General features: G+C 44.6%; 1 protein-coding gene across 5 annotated transcripts in view; it reads left to right on the forward strand.

Moving 5' to 3' along the window:
- The window catches only part of LOC137370161 (long-chain-fatty-acid--CoA ligase ACSBG2-like), a 184085-nt gene that overhangs the window by 44116 nt on the left and 124374 nt on the right, over positions 1–15595 (forward strand). The window contains exon 1 of one of the 5 annotated variants that reach the window (XM_068032427.1): positions 15284–15364. The exons of 3 other annotated variants lie outside the window; for them this stretch is intronic. The gene's annotated coding sequence lies outside the window, so the exon portion shown is untranslated. Of the gene's footprint in view, positions 1–15283; positions 15365–15595 lie in introns of those variants that run through there. One more of the 5 variants, XM_068032428.1, reaches the window with a different exon arrangement.

A 15595-nucleotide genomic window follows, 5' to 3' on the forward strand; every position in this document is an offset into this window, starting at 1 on the left:
TATCTCAGCTCCAGGACATCACTGCAGGAGTTCCTCAGGGTAGTGTCCTAAGCCCAATCATCTTCATCTGCTTCATCAATGACCTTCCTTCAATCATAGTGTCAGAAGTGGAGATGTTCGCTGATTGCACAATGTTCAGCACCATTCGCGACTCCTCTGATACGGAAGATAGCTATGATAGATTGGGGAACGTTACTTAAAGGGTTGACAGTGGCTAGGCAATGACCAGCATTTAAAGAGCGCATGATGAATTACAACAATTGTTCATTTATGTCTGGCACAACAATAAAAGAGGAAGGGTGGCTCAACTGTGGCTTTTAAAAGAAGTCTTACATCCAAGGAGGAGAAATATAAAATGGCCAGAACAAGCAGCAAACCTGAGTATTGGGAGCAGTTTAGAATTCAGCAAAGGAGGACAAAGGGATTGATTAAAAAGGGGAAAATAAAGTATGTGAGTAAGCTTGCAGAGAACATAAAAACTGACTCTAAAATCTTCTATAGATATGTGAAGAGAAAAAGATTAGTGAAGACATATGTGAGTCCTTTACAGTCAGAAACCGGGGAATTTATAATGGGGAACAAAGAAATAGCAGACCAATTAAATACATACTTTGGTTCTGTCTTCACAAAGGAGGACACAAATTACCTCCCAGAAATGTTGGGGAACAGAGGGTCTAGTGAGAAGGAGGAACTGTATGAAATCAGTATGAATAGGGAAATCATCTTCTTCTTTGGCCTGCTTGTCTCGAGAGACAATGGGTAAGCGCCTGGAGGTGGTCAGTGTTTGTGAAGCAGCGCCTGGAGTGACTATAAAGGCCATTCTAGAGTGACAGACTCTTCCACAGGTGCTGCAGATTAAATTGGTTGCCGGGGCTGTTACACAGTTGGCTCTCCCCTTGAGCTTCTGTCTTTTTTCCTGCCAACTGCTAAGTATCTTCGACTCGCCACACTTTAGCCCTGCCTTTATGGCTGTCCGCAAGCTCTGGCGATCGCTGGCAACTGACTCCCACAACTTGTAGTCAATGTCACAGAACTTCATGTCGCGCTTGCAGACGTCTTTAAAGCGGAGACATGGACAGCCGGTCGGTCTGATACCAGTGACGAGCTCGCTGTACAATGTCTCCTTGGGGATCCTGCCATCTTCCATGCGGCTTACATGGCCCAGCCATCTCAAGCGCCGCTGGCTCAGTAGGGTGTATATGCTGGGGATGTTGGCTGCCTCGAGGACATCTGTGTTGGAGATACGGTCCTGCCACCTGATGCCAAGGATTCTCCGGAGGCAGCGAAGATGGAATGAATTGAGACGTCGCGCTTGGCTGACATACGTTGTCCAGGCCTCGCTGCCGTAGAGCAAGGTACTGAGGACACAGGCTTGATACACTCGGACTTTTGTGTTCCATGTCAGTGCGCCATTTTCCCACACTCTCTTGGCCAGTCCAGACATAGCAGTGGAAGCCTTTCCCATGCGCTTGTTGATTTCTGCATTGAGAGACAGGTTACTGGTGATAGTTGAGCCTAGGTAGGTGAACTTTTAAACCACTTCCAGAGTGTGATCGCCGATATTGATGGATGGAGCATTTCTGGCGTCCTGTCCCATGATGTTCGTTTTCTTGAGGCTGATGGTTAGGCCAAATTCGTTGCAGGCAGCCGCAAACCTGTCAATGAGACTCTGCAGACACTCTTCAGTGTGAGATGTTAAAGCAGCATCGTCAGCAAAGAGGAGTTCCCTGATGAGGACTTTCCGTACTTTGGTATTCGCTCTAAGACGGGCAAGATAGAACAACCTGCCCCCTGATCTTGTGTGGAGGAAAATTCCTTCTTCTGAAGACTTGAACGCATGTGAGAGCAGCAGGGAGAAGAAAATCCCAAACAGTGTGGGTGCGAGAACACAGCCCTGTTTCACGCCACTCGGGATAGGAAAGGGGTCTGATGAGGTGCCGCTATGCTGAATTGTGCCTTTCATATTTTAGTTTAGTTTAGTTTAGAGATACAGCACTGAAACAGGCCCTTCGGCCCACCGAGTCTGTGCCGACCATCAACCACCCATTTATACTAATCCTACACTAATCCCATATTCCTACCACATCCCCACCTGTCCCTATATATTTCCCTACCACCTACCTATACTAGGGGCAATTTGTAATGGCCAATTAACCTATCAACCTGCAAGTCTTTGGCGTGTGGGAGGAAACCGGAGCACCCGGAGGAAACCCACGCAGACACAGGGAGAACTTGCAAACTCCACACAGGCAGTACCCAGAATCGAACCCGGGTCCCTGGAGCTGTGAGGCTGCGGTGCTAACCACTGCACCACTGTGCCGCCCCATTCCATTGTCATGGAATGAGGTGATGATACTTAGTAGCTTTGGTGGACATCCGATCATTTCTAGTAGTCTGAAGAGACCATGTCTGCTGACGAGGTCAAAGTCTTTGGTGAGATCAACGAAAGCAACGTAGAGGGGCATCTGTTGTTCACGGCATTTCTCCTGTCGCTGGCGAAGGGAGAACAGCATGCCAATGGTGGATCTCTCTGCTCGAAAGCCACACTGTGCCTCAGGGTAGACGCACTCAGCCAGCTTCTGGAGCCTGTTTAAAGCGACTCGAGCGAAGACTTCCCCCACTATGCTGAGCAGGGACATTCCACGGTAGTTGTTGCAGTCACCGCGGTCACCCTTGTTCTTATAGAGGGTGATGATATTGGCATGGCGCATGTCCTGTGATACTGCTCCCTCGTCCCAGCACAGGCAAAGCAGTTCGTAGAGTGCTGAAAGTATAGCAGGCTTGGCACTCTTGATTATTTCAGGGGTAATGCCGTCCTTCCCAGGGGCTTTTCCGCTGGCTAGAGAATCAATGGCATCACTGAGTTCCGATTTTGTTGGCTGTTCGTTCAGCTCGTCCATGACTGACAGAGACTGGGCTGCATTGAGGGCGGTCTCAGTGACAACATTTTCCCTGGAGTACAGTTCCAGGTAGTGCTCCACCCAGCGGTCCATTTGCTTGTGTTGGTCAATGATTGTGTCCCCGATTTAGATTTGAGAGGGGCGAACTTCTTGATGGTTGGCCCAAAAGCTCTCTTAATGCCATCATACATTCCTCTGATGTTTCCGGTGTCAGAGGCCAGCTGAATATGACTGCATAGGTGTAGCCAATAATCATTTGCGCAGCGCCTGGCTGTTCTTTGTGCAGCACTTCTGGCTGCTTTAAGTGCTACGGATGATAACTCGCTGGGGGCTTTCCTATAGTTCAGCAGTGCAATGTGCTTAGTGACTATGACTGGTTCCAGCTCTTCAATGTGAGAAATGGTGTTAGGGAAATTGATGGAATTGAAGGCCGATAAATCCCCAGGGCCTGATAATCTCCATCCCAGAGTACTTAAGGAAGTGGCCCTCGAAATAGTAGATGCATTGCTGGTCATTTTCAAAATTTTATAGTTTCTGGAACAGTTCCAATGGATTGGAGGGTAGCTAATGTAACCCCACTATTTAAAAAAGGAGGTAGAGAGAAAACACTGAATTATAGACCGCTTAGCCTGACATCAGTAGTGGGGAAAATGCTAGAGTCCATTATAAAAGATGTAATCGCAGAGCACTTGGAAACACTGAAAGGATTGGACAAAGTCAACATGGATTCATGAAAGGGAAATCATGCTTGACAAATCTACTGGAATTTTTTGAGGATGTAACTAGTAGAATAGACAAGGGAGAACCAGTGGATGTGGTGTATTTGGATTTTCAGAAGGCTTTCGTTAAGGTCCCACATAAGAGATTAGTGTGCAAAATTAAAGCACATGGGATTGGGGGTAAGGTACTGACATGGATAGAGAACTGGTTGGCAGACAGGAAACAAAGAGTAGGAATAAACGGGTCTTTTTCCGAGCAGCAGGCAGTGACTGGTGGGGTACCGCAGGGATCCGTGCTAAGACCCCAGCTATTCACAATATATATTAATGATGTAGATGAGGGAATGAATTGTAATATATCCAAGTTTGCAGACGACACAAAGCTGGGCATGAGTGTGAGCTGAGAGGAGGATGCAGAGAAGCTCCAGTGTGATTTGGACAGATTGAGTGAGTGGGCAAATACATGGCAGATGCAGTATAATGTGGATAAATGTGAGGTTAAACACTTTGGTGGCAGAAACAGAAAGGCAGATTATTATCTGAATGACGATAGATTGGGAAAGGGGAGGTGCAGCGAGACCTGGGTGTCCTTGTACACCAGTCGCTGAAAGTAAGCATGCAGGTGCATCAGGCAGTTAAGAAGGCGAATGGTATGTTGGCCTCCATAGCGAGAGGATTCGACTACAGGAGCAAGGATGTCTTGCTGCAATTATATAAGGCCTTGGTGAGACCACATCTGGAGTATTGTGTGCCGTTTTGGTCTCCTTATCTGAGGAAGGATGTTCTTGCTTTGGAGGGAGTGCAGCGAAGGTTCACCAGACTGATTCCTGAGATGGCAGGACTGACGTATGAAGAGAGATAGGGTCGATTAGGCTTGTATTCGCGAAAGTTTAGAAGAATGAGAGGGGATCTCATAGAAACCTACAAAATTCTAACAGGACTGGACAGACTAGATGCAGGAAGGATGCTCCCGATGGCGGGGGAGTCCAGAACCAGGGATCACAGTCTAAGGATAAGGGACAAGACATTTAGGACTGAGATGAGAGATTTCTTCATTCAGAGGGTGGTGAACCCGTGGTATTCCCTACCACAGAAAGCAGTTGAGGCCAAATCATTAAATATATTCAAGAAGGAGTTAGATGTAGCTTTTAAAGCTAAAGGAAGGAATCAAGGGATATGGGGAGAAATCAGGAACAGGTTACTGAGTTTGGATGATCAGCCATGATCATATTGAAGGGCCGAAATGCCTACTCCAGCTCCTATTTTTCTATGTTTCTATGAAGCAGTCTGTGTAGAAATGCAGCAAGACCTGGACAATATTCAGACTTAGTCTGATCAATGGCAAGTAACATTCGCGCCACACAAGTGCCAGGCAATGACCATCTCCAAAAGGTAAACACTGCTGCCACTGTGCTTTGGTGGTGGAGGGAGTGAATGTTTGAGGATGGGGTACCAATCAAGCGGGCTGCTTTGTCCTGGATGGTATCGAGCTTCTTGAGTGTTGTTGGAGCTGCACCCATCCAGGCAAGTGTAGAATATTCCATCACACTCCTGACTTGTGCCTTGTAGATGGTGGACAGGCTTTGGGAAGTCAGGAGGTGAGTTACTCGCCGCAGGATTCCTAGCCTCTAGCCTGCTCTTGTAGCCACGTTATTTATATGGCTACTCCAGTTCAGTTTCTGGTCAATGGTAACCGCCAGGATGTTGATAGTGGGGGATTCAGCGATCATAATGCCATTGAATGTCAAAGGGAGATGGTTAGATTCTCTCTTTTTGGAGACAAGATGCACTGCAGCAACGCACCAAGGCTCCTTAGACAGCACCTTCCAAATCCGCGACTGCTACCACCTCGAAGGACAAGGGCAGTAAATACATAGGAACACCACCACTTGCAAGTTCCCCTCCAAGCCACACACCATCCTGGCTTGGAACTATATCGCCGTTCCTTCACCATCGCTGGGTCAAAATCCTGGAACTCCTTCCCTAACAGCACTGTGGGTATATCTACCCCACATGGACTGCAGCAGTTCAAGAAGGCGGCTCACCACCACCTTCTCAAGGGCAGTTAGGGATGGGCAATAAATGCTGGCCTAACCAGCGATGCACGCATCTGATGAAGGAATAAAAAAAGGCATTGCTCTGAGGAATGAAGCTGCAAATGGCTATCACTTATTTTGTTTAGCTGAAACAGGTGCAATGTATGTACATTTTCTTTTTGTCTGCAAAGTGCAGGGCCCTGTGTTTCAAGCTCAGTTTTGCCATTTTCAATTGACCTAGTCTCAACAGCATTTTGGGGGAGAGTGTTCCAGATTTCCACTATCCTTTATGTGTATAAGTGCTTGCTAACATCATCCCTGAAAGGCCTGGCTCTAATTTGTAAGGTTATGCTTCCTTGTTGCACTAAAGGAAACACAAGCCCAGTTTGTGCAACATTTTTAGCTCTGTGAATGCATGCCAAGACCACTGTATGGGTGTGGTGACTAGAATTGAACACAGTACTCTAAATGTGATCTGACCAGAGCTATAGATAACTGCAGTGTAACATCCACCCTTTTGTTTTCCGTGCCCCTAGAGATAAAAGCCAACAGTTTTTATAAAAACATTTTGGCATTGTCCCTAAACGTTTTGGGAAGTGATTCAACATGAAGCCCCTCAGATCCTACGGCCTGTCTGCGGTGGCTTCCTCTTTTTGGTACAAGATCTGTGACAGAAACATGAACAAAAGTCTCACTCTGACCTGGGGTGGGGAACTGATTGTGACAGATTACCTGCTTCTGTGATGGAATAATGTTATATTGTACTGTGTGATTGAACAATTGTACTTGCTTAAAAGCTGTTAATTTCTAACATCGTCCAGTTCTGATGGATTTTATTAGATGTGAAAAGTTCACTGGTCTTCTGCGCTTTCCATTACATGGCCCTCCAGAGAGGTGTGGACCTTGAGGACATTGAGGCCCTGGAAGGAGACAGCTCATTGGGGGAAGAGCAGGAGGTGAGAAAGGAGAACGAATTGGAGGTGGTGGGAGATGACACTGAACAGAGTGGTGCTCCTGCATCATGACGTGGCCTCCTCCTGCCACCTTCCGGGAAGAGGACATCCCTCCTCTCCCTCACAGCCTCCAACATTAGGTCTAGGTTGGCTTCAATGAAGTGAGGGTCTACGTGCCAGGCCTACGGCTGTCCTGTGACATCTCGCTTTCCTCTGGTGCTGTGGAAAGCTTTGGCATAATCAGAATACTCCCTCAAGACAACCAGCAAGCCTCACTGATAGCTGCCATGGGAGTCTGAATGAGTCCCACACATCATCTGACCGGGCTGTAAGGGGACAGGAAACCTTTCTCCATATAAATTCAGGTCTTACCCCTGTGAAAATCTTAACTTTAATCAGTTTCCCACTGGAGGTGGACCTGTTTCCTGCCTCCATGTTGAAAATTTGGCCCAATATTCCCCAAAAGTGGAAACATCATAACTAGGGGCTATCAATATAGGATAGCCACCAAGAAATCCAATAAGGAATTCAAATAAACTTCTTTACCCAGAGTGGTGACAATGTGGAACTCTCTGCCACAGGGAGTGGTTGAAGCAAATAGTATAGATGCATTTAAGGAAAAGCTTTTGAGGGAGAATGGAATAGAGGGCTATGATTGATTTAAATGAGGAAACATTGGAGGAGGCTCAAGTGGAGCATAAACACCATCAAACATGGACAGGTTGGGCCAAATGGCCTGTTTCTGTGCTGTATATCCTATGTATTACTGTGTGAATTCCCATAATGCAAAATTAATAATGACATGGTCAAAAGTAAATGCCAATGGAATAACAACATGGCTTGAGGAAAATTTTCTGAGCGACCTTCTGCCAGTTTGGATATGACTATTGGAAAATGAAAGACATTACAAAAGTTCAGTCTGCTGGCAAAGGACTAAAACTAATACAAATGGAAGGGACTAAACTGGTTACATAGAGGGACGTTTTGTGTGGAAATGATGCATGTGTCAGCGTCCAGTATTCCTTTGCAGTTTCCACTTTATTTAAATAGTCTCAGTGTAGGGTTTTGTTCTTATCGAACACAAAAATTGTGCTTAAACTTTAGTGTAGGATTTAGGTTAGATGAAGAATGTACACTTTCACCATGCCTTAACTTGCCTTACCCTGTAGTCCATCTCTGAAAAGCATCAGGGGAACAATGTTGTTCTGCAGTAAGATATCTGCTGTTGGCAATATTCTGTATTCCAATGTTGTTTGCTACCCAGGAAATTTATTTAAAATTGATTTGGATAAGCTAAATGTGAAGTAATCGGTCAGACTCTGGAAGAATGTAACTCCTGCTAGCCAGTTAATGGGAATTATTTTGTTAAATGAGTTGACTCTCCTTTCTTTATTCCATCTCTAACTTTGTTTCTAAACTTCCTTGTAATATAGAGTATTTTTAAATCTTTTGCAGCTGTACTTTCTAAACCATGCAGATTGTGAACACAACAGTGGTACACCTGCAGGCCTTCATAAATCTCCAAATTCGCAGCATGAAGCGACCACAAAATGTTTCCTTATGCATGCTTGTGAGAAAATATGTTAGGAACTAAATTTTCCTATGATCAGAACAACTACTGAGAAGGGTTGTGAAAGTACATAGAGGTAGCAGGGTGGAAGGATTTAGGGAGCAAGTTGCAGAGTGTATGACTTGGACAACTGAAGGTTCAATTATCACTAGCAGAGAGGGAGGGAAGGCGGGGAATGCAATAAAGTCCAGAGTCAGAAGACTGGAGGGTGTTTGCTGGCATGTAAGTCAGGCTGGAGCGAGGCTGTGGAGGGACTTGTAAATGATGAGGATTTTGAAATTCATACAGTGGAGACTAGGAACCACTGAAGCTTTGTGAGGCAGGAGTGATAGTGGGAGTAGGACCTACTTCAGGATAGGCTGTTGCTGCGGCATTTAGGACTGGTTGAAATTTTGTAAGGCAAATCGTTAGTTACCTGAGAAGTTATCTTTCAAGGTGATGAAGGCAATGATTGTTTTGGTTGTGGAATGATCTGGGAATGTTGTTGAAGTGGGGATAGGATCATGAAGGGTAAGAGGAGAAGCTATTGCAGGACATGTACTGGCTAGGTTGGCTGGAATGGAACCAACTGGAGCTGGTGAGAAGGTAGAACAGTCAGTTGGAATACTTCAAGTCTTTGGGATGAAGGGTGTTTTGAATGAACTCCTAGACAATGTGCATTCAAAGCCTGTGTATAGCATCGCCTTCAAGTCCTACTTCTGTACTTCCTTGTCATGCACTTTCCTGCAAGAGTCATTAGACCCCCAACAGGGCTGGGACCAATGTCTTTGCAGGTGGTTTGCTAGTGCTGTTTGAGAAGGTTTAAATTAACTTAGAAGGGAGATGCGAACCAGGAGGTAACATTGGAGAGGAAAAACAAAGTGCACGGATAATTGGGAGAAACAGATAGTACCAGAGTAAGAAATAATAAGGTATTGAGTAGGGTCAGACTAAGAGGAAATACCGTAAGATCTAATTCAGCCTGGTATACAGTGCATGTATGTAAATGTAGGAAGTATGGTAAATAAGGGTAGTGAGCTGCAGGTGCAAATAGCTGTATGGGAATATGATGTTGTGGTGGTATCGGCGACTTGATTTGAACAGAGGCAGGACTTGGTGCTAAATATCCCTGGATACAAGGTGTTCAGGAAAAATAGGGAAGGAAAGAAAGGAGCACGGGTGGCAGTATTGATTAAGGATAATATTACAGCATTGGAGAGGGAGGATGTCCTGGAGCGGTCAAGGACAGAATCTACTTGATTTGAGCTAAGAAACGATAGAGGTGCCATTACATCACTGGGTGTATTCTAATGGGCCACCAACTAGTGGGAAAGATAGAGGAGCAAATTTGTAGCAAAAACTATAGTGTAGTGATGATGGAGTCTTCAATTATCCTAATATAAACTGGGATAGTAATAGTGTACAGGGAAGAGGGGGAGAAGAGTTTCTGAAGTGTGTTTAGGAGAATTTTCTTGATCAGTATGCTTCTGAGCCAAAGAGGAAGGAGGCATTGCTGGATCTGGTTCTGGGGAATGAGGTGGGTCAAGTGGATCAAGTGTCAGTCAGGGAACATTTAGGGGACAGTGATCATAAAGATTAGATTAGCCATAGCAAAAGACAAGGAGCAATCTAGAGTAAAAATACTTAATTGGAGGAGGGCCAATTTCATTGGCTTGAGAACGAATCTGTCCTGGGTAAATTGGAATGAATGATTGGTGGACAAAACTGGAATGGAACAATGGGCTGCCTTTAAAGAGGAGGTAGTTTGGGTACATTTGAGGTACATTCCCACAAAGGGGAAAGGTAGGGCAAACAAAGTCAGAGCTCGCTGGATGACGAAAGAGATAAAGATGAAGCAGAGAAAAGGGGTTATGACAGATGTTAGGTTGATGATACAAGTGAGAATTGGGCTGACTATAGAAAGTTCAGAGACATGGGGCTGAATTGTACCAGCCCCTCGATGTTGGGCATTATGGTGGGGGGGCCAGCCACGACCCCCGATGCTGAGAAGGTCCTGCCGCATTTTACTGGCTGCAGTGTGGTCTCGGTGCACCCCCTTGCCGCTTGGTGGTGGGGCCTTCAGTTACATATTTAAATTAATTAAAACAAAATGCAAATTAGCTTACCTAGTCCTGGCAGCAGTCCCACACCGATTTTACAGCTGCCAGCCACACCTCATGCGCCTTCGGAACTCTGGAGTTCCCAGGTGAGACACTAGAGGAGAGGGGGGAGAAGTGAAATTATCAGGGTGGGGGGAAGTGGGGAAAACGCTTTTTATTGGCTGTGGGGACGGCGGGAAGGGGTTGAAGGGCAAATGTGAGAAGGTTGGGGAAAGTTTGGGTTGTGAATAAAATAAGTTTTCTGAATATAGGGCAATAAAAAAACTATTGGGGGGGGGTTGTGAAAGGGCCTCCATCTTCTAATTTTTTATAAGCAGATGAAAAGTCATATACCTTTAAAAATGTAAATTTTTGCAAAGGGCTTCAAGCTGTCCATTTAAATGAGCCCCTGTGTGAAATATCGCGAAGGCTCAGTGGCGGCGCTTCCATGTCAGAAGGCCGCCGAGATAAAAGCGCGCTGCCACGATGTGTGGCGCACTAATAAAATTGAGTCCATAGAGTCATTACGACACAGAAGGAAGCCATTCAGCCTATCGAGTCCATGCCAGCTCTCAGTCAGTCCCATTCCCAGTGAAAAAGGAAATAAGAGAGCCAAAGAGAGAGTATGAGAAGAGACAGGCAACTAACATAAAAGGGAATCCAAAAATCTCCTATGAGCATGTAAATAGTAAAAGGGAAGTAAGAGAAGGGGTGTGGCCGATTCAGGAGCAAAACTGGGAAGTATGCGTGGAGGCAGAGGGCACGGCTGAGGTACTTAATGAATGCTTTGCATCTGTCTTTATTAAGATGCTGCTAAAGTCAGAGTGAAGAAGGATGTAATTGAGATACCCAATGGGTTAAAAATTGATAAAAAGGAGGTGTTAGAAAGGCTGGTTGTACTTAAAGTTCATAAATCACCAGTATCGGATGGGATGCATCCAAGGATGCTAGAGGAAGTAAGGGCAGAAATTGCAGAGGTATTGGTCATAATATTTCAATCCTCCTTAGATACAGGGGTGGTGCCAGAAGACTGGAGAATTGCAAATATTACACCCTTGTTCAAAAAAGGGTGTAATGATAAACCCAGCAACTATAGGCTAGCCTCAGTTTAACCTCGATAGTAGGAAAGCTTTAAATGATAATCAGGAATAAAAGTAACAGTCACTTGGACAAGGGTGTATTAATTATGGAAAGCCAGCATGGATTTGTTAAAGGCAAGTTGTGCTTAATTAACTTGATTGAATTTTCTGATGAGGTAACAGAGAGGGTTCATGAGGGTAATGCAGTTGATGTGGTGTATAAGGACTTCCAAAAAGTGTTTGATAAAGTGACCCATAACAGGCTTGTCAGCAAAGTTGAAGCCCATGGAATAAAAGGGACAGTGGTGGCATGGATATGGAGTTGGCTGAGTGACAGGAAACAAAAAGTAGTAGTAAACAGTTGTCTTTTGGACTGGAGGAAGGTATACAGTGGTGTTCCCCAGAGGTCAGTACTAGGACCACTGCTTTTCTTGATATATATTAATGACTTAGATTTGGGTATACGGGGCACAATTTCACAATTTACAGATGAGACAAAACTCAGAAGCATTGTGAACTATGAGGAGGATAATGATAGACACCTATCATTAGAGGGCATGGGCAGACACATGGCAGATGAAATTTAATGCAGAGAAATGTGAAGAGATGCATTTTGGTAGGAAGCAGGTGGAGTGACAATATAAACTAAAGAGTACAATTCAAAGCAGGTGCAGGAACCTGGGGTATATGTGCACAAATTGTTGAAGGTAGCCGGAACGGTTGAGAAAGTGGTTAAAAAGGCACATGGGATTATAGGCTTCATAAATATTGGCATAGAGTACAAAAGCAAGGAAATTATGATGAACCTCTATAAAACACTGGTTCGGCCTCAACTGGAGTATTATGTCCATGACTGGGCACCATACTTTAGGAAAGATGTGAAGGTGTTAGAGTGGGTGCAGAAAAGATTTCTGAGAATCGTTCCAGGGTTGTGGATTTCATTTACGAGGACGGAGTGGAGAAGCTGGGGTTGTTCTCCTTAGAGGAGAGAAGATTTGATAGAGATAGTCCAGATCATGAGGGGTCCAGACAGAGTGGATAGAGAGAAATTGTTCCCTTTGGCAGAGGGATTGAGAATCAAAGGACACAGATTTAAAGTGATTGGTAAAAGAACCAAAGGTGGCATGTGATCATTTTTTAATGCAGTGAGTGGTTAGAATTTGGAATGCACTGCCTGAGAGGGTGGTGGAGGCAGATTCAATTGTGACTTTCAAAAAGGAAATGGATAAGCACCTGAAGTTAAAAAATGTGCAGCGTTATGGGGAAAGTGGGGGTTGTGGGACTAGCTGAATTGTTTTTGCAGAGAGCAGAAACAGACTCGACAGGCTGAATGACCTCTTTCTGTGCTGTAACTATTCTATGGGCTGGATTTTGTTCTCTCCCAGGTGTCAAGTTCCGTGGCAGCAGGGGCGGGGTGGGGTGGGGGGGAGGCGCCTGAAGATGGCTCTGGATGAGGCCGGAGGTGGACCTCGACGCCGGGTAGTCCCAGCCCAATCCTCCCCACGCAGCGAGGCTCCATGGGGGCTTCCCTGCCACTGGGCGACGGGGCCACAATTTAAATATACAAATTAATAAAATTAATACATTTAAATATACTTACCTGAGATCTTAAGGGATCGCGGCGGCGGCCTGCACTCCCATGCCTTCAGATCCCCGTCCGGGGAAATGAGGGCGACACTGGTATGGAGGGAGAGGAGGAGGTAAGTTTCTCAGTACGAGAGGTGGGGGGACAGTGTCAAATACATGTAATAGGTGTAGGGGATGGTGGGAAGGGTTGAAGCTTAAACTTTGTGCAGTCTGGTAAGGGGGAAGGTCAGATGTAAAAGGTAAGCGTTTTACGGGGAAAAGGGCTAATTGCTATTGGAGGTGCGGGAAAGGGGCATTAGAAAGTTATTTAATTTTGGGGGGTAGGAATTAAAACATTTAAATTGGGTGGGAGGGCTGGCTGGCCTTTAAAAATGGCGCCATGCCTACGCATGGGCAGCTGATGCCATTGCTGGGGGCGGACAGCCTGCCCCCTCCACGAGATTGAGGTGGGGGGTGGGGGGGGAGGGGGCCGCCCTGGCGATTTAAATGAGCCGCCATACAGAGGACTGTGTGGGCCGCCATTATTTTAGCTCGCTGCAGACATTGGCGGCGGGCTCTTAAAATCCAGCCCTATGATTCATGGTAGTGATCAAGGTGGAAGCATTTCATTCTTGGTGACCTTGGAATGGTGGGAAAGCAAAAGTCAATCATGTTCATCCCACAATATATGATGTTGGTTGAGATCAGCTAAGTTTGTGCAGACCAGTGATTGAACCTAGGATCATCTTGGTTTGCATTGTTTAACAGCATACCACACAATACATTTACCCATTTAGCCATTGGAGAGGCCACACCATTATCAGGATCCTGCTGGGCTGTATGGAAGTTGCATTAGCTATTGTTTGCAAGATGAGAACAAATGAGCAAGGGTATTTGCCGCCCTGATATTCCACCCCCCTCCCCCCATTTTTCCTCCCACTTTTCCTCCCCACCCCACCTGCTCTTTCCAATCCCTTACACTTACCCATCACAGCATCTGACTGTTTCTTAAATGACTTCAGGGCTAGTGCCTGCTTTACTCTCCTGTGAAAATCCATTCCAAGTATGGATCATTCTTTGTATGAAGAAATTCTTGATATTAGTTCTAAATTTACCTTTCACTAATTTGAACTTTGTTCAACTGTTACAATTTGGTTTGAAGTTGTGTTCTGGATTTTCTTTCTCAGTACCATTTATTATCTTGTATACCTCTAAGCTCACACCTGTTCCCTTTGGTCAAGACTGAAAAGTCTGTCTTCTGAATAATTCTGTCCTCTGATTTAAGGGAATAGGCTGATGACTTTTTAAAATGCCTCAAGGCATGCTCTGCCTAAAGCAAGGTACAGATTATATATGACTTTATCCGATTTGTTCTCTACTAATTTTTTCTTCTTATGAGACGTACCTGTTCACGTAGCTCAACTGTCATGGATATGTGCTGAGATGGCGCCTTAAAAAATTGCAGCTGCTGGTTGGTATTTTCCATAAAAGTGAATCTGACCAGTTAGTACTGAGCGCCTGAATCCAAATCAATAATGTAAGTTAAAAATGGTGGGACTCCAACACTGAACCCTGGGGCACTCCATTCATTATTTCACTCCTCCTTCCCTGCTGACAAAACTTCTCTCAAGCTGCCCCAGGAGCATTTTGTCTGTTGCTTTCCCCTAGAGCCCCATTCAACGTGTGCATTTGGACAGTCAGTGTTGGTAGGCTATAACTCTAATGGGCCTTCCACCCCAACTGTTTCTGTCTTTACCCAATGCGGACACATGCACACACTAGATTATGAACTTTTTACCTTCTTTGGACTTATTTTTTAGAAACAAAACATTTGAAAATTTAACTCGCTTTCAAGATGGTCTCAGTTTGGCTGCAGTTGCATTGCATAATTTGTATTGTTGCAGTATTCGAACATTCCATATCAATGTTCTGTAAAGAGTACAAAATATTCTCTATTTTACTGTTGATAATGCTCTTCACCCCAAATACTGTACATGCTGAACTTCAAGTTCTATCTAGACTAAGTATTCTAAAATGTAATTGCTGCCATGTAAAGTGTTTTGTACTGGAATGACTAATAGGGCTACAGTTCAATCATTTTGAAATTTAAAGAATGTATACAAATTATTGGCCATAGGTTAACTTTTTCTCTCTTCATTTAAAATGGTGCACTTGACCAGACTGGACAATACTTACTGAGAAATGTAGGTTTGCTGTAATTTAATTCTATTAGCTATAACAATTGTTGTTCCTATTTCCTCACTCACCATCTGCCCCACACCCACTCCTGCTCCCCGTCCAAAAGAACTGGAATGTGGTTTGACTTGGCTGTGATGCCCTTTTTTAGAAGTTTTTTTTTTAACCTAATTTTTTTTAAGGGTTGTGCTACAGTATATAAATTCAGTTACTGCAATCCAAGGTACTTCCTGTTTCTATTACGATTGTCTCAATACTTACACTGTGGTAAGTAACAGTCTTCCTCCTTCTGTGGTGTAAATATAAAGTGGTCATATGAAGTTTTCCAGTTTCGTAATTTTGTTCACCTTATTTTCATTGAAAGTGGATTGTTGTTACGATTTCTGAAAGTGAGGGTTTGAAAAGAGCTACTTTGACCACCAATAGTTTTCTGACAGTGAACTATTTTTAGCAAAGTTTGTAAGTTACGATAAACAAGACAAACGCTTTATAAACCTG

This window comes from Heterodontus francisci, chromosome 1 (genome assembly GCF_036365525.1).
Source record: "Heterodontus francisci isolate sHetFra1 chromosome 1, sHetFra1.hap1, whole genome shotgun sequence".
In the NCBI taxonomy this organism is placed as follows: Eukaryota; Metazoa; Chordata; class Chondrichthyes; order Heterodontiformes; family Heterodontidae; genus Heterodontus; species Heterodontus francisci.